This window comes from Gossypium raimondii, chromosome 6, assembly GCF_025698545.1.
Source record: "Gossypium raimondii isolate GPD5lz chromosome 6, ASM2569854v1, whole genome shotgun sequence".
NCBI lineage: Eukaryota > Viridiplantae > Streptophyta > Magnoliopsida > Malvales > Malvaceae > Gossypium > Gossypium raimondii.
This window is the reverse complement of record NC_068570.1, coordinates 4,476,123-4,481,443: the sequence shown is the minus strand read 5'-3', so window position 1 is coordinate 4,481,443 and position 5,321 is coordinate 4,476,123. Positions and strand designations below refer to the sequence as shown.

General features: G+C 33.0%; 1 long non-coding RNA gene across 1 annotated transcript; it reads left to right on the top strand.

The window, feature by feature from the left end:
* The first annotated feature begins 351 nt into the window (after nt 1–351).
* On the top strand, nt 352–1,915 carry LOC105772360 (uncharacterized). The gene is made up of 2 exons (XR_001126709.1): nt 352–524; nt 1,576–1,915. It is a non-coding gene; the product is annotated as an uncharacterized LOC105772360 (long non-coding RNA).
* The last annotated feature ends 3,406 nt before the right edge of the window (nt 1,916–5,321 follow it).

Genomic DNA, 5,321 nt, shown 5'->3' with positions numbered 1-5,321 from the left:
AAGTCACTCATACGTATAAAATTAATACAACCATTACTTATATAACCAAAAAACGTTAAATGCAATAATAAAACACATTATACTTCTAAAAAGAAAACTCAAATTCAAACAATGGAGACGATATTATTAAAAGACACAACAAACGTATGTTAATACTATAATATAATCTTATCAGTTATCCAAATACTTAAAAAGAATAAAAAATTGAATGGACCCAAGCAAAATTTAAAAAAAAGGCAGGTAACATGTGAAACTTGCCACACATAGCAAACACTTAACAGGGCCCGGTATTTCATATCTTCTATAAAAGCGAGGGTTTTTCTCCCAATATGCTTCACTCCACTACTCACACAAGCCTTAACCTCTCTCTCTTCTCTTGTTTTTCATCCATGAGTGAGATACTAGCCAATAGTGAGGAGAATTGGAGAATTCTCCTCAAGAGCAGCAGCAATGCTCAAAACCAAACCACATGCCTAGGGCTAACCTTAACGTGCTCCCTTCACAACCCCGGTTCCCTTCAATAGGTATATTATATACATATACATATCCTTTTTTCTTCATATATTCAAAAAAACAAAAGCAAGGAGCTAATAACATTGTACTTATGCTTTCAAAAACATGCTATACCCCTAGTGACGTTATACATATATATTTGTTTTTATTTTTAAAGAAGCTCTTTTTAGTTCTGCTTTGATTTTTTTTTTCTTTTGTTGTGGTGGTTTTATGATGAGAACAGCAAGGATGATAGTGATATTGGACTTGAAAGTGATGGATATTTTGAAGACAAAAAAAAGAAGAGGTGGTGGATGATTTTTTTAATAATAAGTCTATCAATTCAATAATCATCTCTTTCCTATAAAAAAATTAAATAGATATTACTTTAACTATGGTTTTGCATTGTGCCTTTTACGTGAAATAGAAGATTAAGCAGCTGGAATTTCAAGTCATTTTAGCTCAGGAATTAGCCAATATGATGAATCGGTTCATCTCGCAACCCAACCCTTTATAAGATTAACATTTAATACATCGATAATTTCGACTATTAGTGAACCAAATGATAACACATCATCGAAAAATAAATTTAAAATATTTGATAGCATATTATCATCCGGTTCACTAGTGAGTAATTAAATATTATTCTTGATTTTAAGTCTTATTTTATTTTCAAGTTCTAACTATATATTTGTTTCCTTTTTCTTTTGGCTCCTTATTTTTGCCTACTTGTTACACCTCTCAACAGTGAGTTGCAGATAATATATTTGTATCCAAATATTTTGTTGGCCAAAAAATTAAAATGTTTTAACTGAAAATCCTTTTCGTATACCTCAAGAGCTTCAACCTCAAGTCTTTCTAATTGGTCTAGAGAATGAAAAGCTGAATAAGAAAATTCGTCAGTTAGTCCTTTAACCCTAATCCTCTTCATATTACTTGTACTCTACACTAGAGAGATCCAGCCGCCACCTTTTGATATATATTTGCTTTCATTTGATCCTGTAATTGATTGATATTAACTGGTGATGCATGTTTGCCAATGATAGAAACAAGTTAACTCATGACTGGTTAAACCCATAATAGATAACAACTTGTGGAGCATGATGGGTGGTTTGGAAGATGGACCTGAAGAGCACATTGATGTTCTCCTATAATAGTTCTAGCAATGGAATAAGGCAAAACAAGTTGTTCCTTTCAGTCCTTTTGTTTGGGGTTGATTAATGTTTTTGTTTGGTTGGGTGTTTCTTCGGTGAGGTTTCTGATCATTTTGTCTTTCTTTTGCTTTGTTTTTGGGTCTAAAGTCTTTTGTATGGCGGCCTTGATCGGCTTTCATCATTTTTTCTTTGTTTAGCTTTGTTTCTGAGTCTTAAAGTCTTTTGTAAGAGACTAATATTTATAAATAAAAAGTCGTTCATCGAGTCAATAATTCTATTGTTTTTCTAAAACTAATTCATCTATCTTAAAGGGTATCATGGTTATTAAGCAATAATATAATCATATAAACCCATCGAAGGAAACCGATAATTATAAAATCTCAAACTCCTATAACATATTGCATTATCCAACAAAAATCTGAAAATTATCCTTAAAATATAATTGGAAGTTTGAAATAATATAATCCACACTTTTCTAATAGAGTAAAATATGTAACGTCCCAAAATTTCTAATTTCGTTATTGTGAAAATATGATACAAATATTTGTCAACTTTAATGGTCATATGTTTTGGGAGTGTTTGGGAGGTCTCAAGTTCAAGCCTTTGCTTGGGCAAATTTTGGTATTTTGAATGAATTAGGTCTTACTCTTGTTCAATAGGCTTTTATTTGATTGTTGGGTAAATTACATTAGAATGGGCCTGTTGGTTTGGTGATTAAATGGTGTATTATTATTATGGAGGTCTTATGTTCGAATCTCTATGCAAGCAAGGGTATTTTTCTTTTTTGCTCAGATTTCAGGATAGAGTTGTGTAATAGGGGGATTCTGAGTAGTGGATGTGTAGTGGGAATAATGGGAGAAAATTAAGGGATTTTGGGGGTTACCAGGGTTTTATTTTATTTTATTCCCATAACCGAATTTTGACTCTTTTTTCCAAAAAAATTTTGCCGTCTATTCTTCTCCTCTCCTCTTTCCAAAATTCTCTGAGTTTTTCCATCTTTCTCTTCTTTTTCTTCTTCTTAATTTTTCCCTAATCCATTTATTTTCCTTCGTTTTCACACGCGATTGGTGCTCGCTTAGTTTCGGTAAGTGTTTCTCTTCGTTTCTGTCATGAATCTCTTAGCGACTGAAGTGGTAATATTTTTTCTCTACGACTTAGGCATCAGAGGAGGCTCGGACTGGTGAATTCAATGCTCTCATCTTAACAATAGTTAAACGGAGGGTTATCGTTGGTGGTAAGTTGGGTTTCTGTTCATTCTTGGTTGTCAATTCACTTGTAAATCTGTTAAATTGATGTTGAGTATCTTGATTATAGGCTTTGGAGTGCTCAGGGACTGTTTTAACATCAAACAAAACCAGGTGTGTACCCAAAACAAAAAAAAAAAAAAAAAAAAAAGAATTCGGTGAAAAGCCAAAATTGCTTGCTGTTTGGACAACAGCAGTAGGCTAATTTTTAAAAATCACCATTAATTGTGGAAATAGAATTAGAGAATGAAAAAAATATGGAATTAAAGCTTATTTAGTCTAGTTTCTCACAGAAGAAACAGTGTAAGTAATGGAATTGTAAATCGGGAGATATAATAAACTTTGTAAGACAATGTCAGGATGAATCTGGGTTCCTCTGTTCTGACTTTGGAAAATCATAAAAAATTAGAGAAAAATAATTAGGGGTTAAAATCTACATATTTAAATTATTAATGAGTCTATTTTCAATAGAAATAAATTTAAATTTCGTCCAAATTCTTTACTAAAAGATAATTAATTTTTAGCAAAGAAGGGTCGAAGCTGTCAAACAGCAGAACTAGGGTAAGTTTGAAGATTTTAATGTACTTATTGGCTGAACCAAAAATTCTAAAAAATTTTTGGTAGAAAGGTATCTAAGTCTATTTTTAAAAACATCAAGTGGATTTTAATTCGGAATTTCGTAGCTCAAGATATAAATAATTTAGTAACAGTGACTCAAGTAAATAGCTTTGAAGGAAAACATAAGTAAATAGTGAAAACATGTATGAATATTTAACTAGCACAGGTTACATTAAAAATGGATCACGCGGCCAAGGCCAATTTGGGTCGAGTGGGCCACATGGGTGTGTGAGCCCATTTTTCTAAAAAGTTCTGTAAGGTTGCACGGGTCACCCAAGTCGACTGTAGACCTACTGTAGGGTCGGTAAGCTTTACTTAGACCCCTGTATGTGTGATCTGTCTGTCTGATTTCTATACCGAGCATGACTTATGATATCTGAATGTATGTACTATTAATTGCATAATAGCATGACATATTTTGTTTGTTGCATTACATCGGGGTGGGTTGATGATATTTGGAGGAAGTGTCTGAAAGGCTATTAAGTCTCTTATCTAGTAGCTCAGCTGCAACCTTCTGATTATGTGTCGCATTTCGGTAGAGCATGGTGTGTAGGGATGGGTGGGTTGATTTAATCCCCACATGATGTGTAGGGCTGGACGAAAATAGTGTGTAGAGGCTGGTGGGTAGGATTCTGATTTACTGTATCAGCATTATGTATCTGATATGGGCTAAGGCCCTAATGTACTTCTAAGACTGCATTTGAACCGACTAAGGCCCAAACTGATTCTGTGATGGGGCTCAAGCCCTAGACTATATCTAAGTAAATTCTGTTGATTATATGTATGCATGTTTTTTGTGGGGATTACACACTGAGTTTGCGAAAACTCACCCTTTCTCTGTTTAATCTGTACAGGTAATCCCCAGACTTGACGGGTCAGTGCAGTAGAGGACTCGACGGTGTCCACACGTAAATTTCGGAATGTTTTCCGTTAATGCCTAGAATTTATTACTTATTTGGGGTTTTTGATGTATCTTCTGGACTATGGACTGGTTGGCTTTAAATTTGGGAGTTTATACTATTTTTTTATGGCTTTTTTTAAAACTGCAACTCTACAAAACAGGATTTTTTTTCTTTTCTAAAAACTAAGTATTTTTGTAAATAAAAACGATTTTCCCTAAATTAATTGGTTACAAAAGTTTCTGCTAAGAGACAAGTTTTAAAGCAAATCAATTAGTTTTTTTCCGAATTAAATAAAAGATAACTTACTGTAACAATTTTTAAACTCGACAATCTTGTCTTCAAATCCCTTTCCATGTTACATCACCAGATTCGGCCATAACGTCTAGGCCGGGTTTGGGGTGTTACAAAATATGTCCAGTAGAAACCAAAAAAAAGCCTTCAATAATATAATCATTTTTCAAGTTATGTTGTAACTTGTGCTGTAGCTTTTGATCATGTTTGGGTTTTAAGTGCAAAGGTCTAAATTGCATAAGGTGCAAAATTAGAGTTCTATAGGAAAAAGGTGTCAAATTTCTATGAACTTTGTATATGAGTAGCCTTAAATGGTAATTATACCATTAATATAATTAGCGAACAAATATGGGCATTAAATTAAGTGATTTGGATATTAATTAATAAGATTAAAAATGTAAATCAATAAAACAACTTAATTAAAATATAGAAAAAGGAAGTATCATCTTCCTAAATGAAGATGACCACCAAAATTAGGGCATAAGGAAGCCATAACCAAGCTTAGACATTCGGCCATCTCTCTCATTGTGCATGTAAGTGATTTTTGTCTCATTTTTAATGATTTCTATGTTTTTGGAGTCGTTGTAGCTTAATCTATCTAGCCTAGGGGATAATTTGCA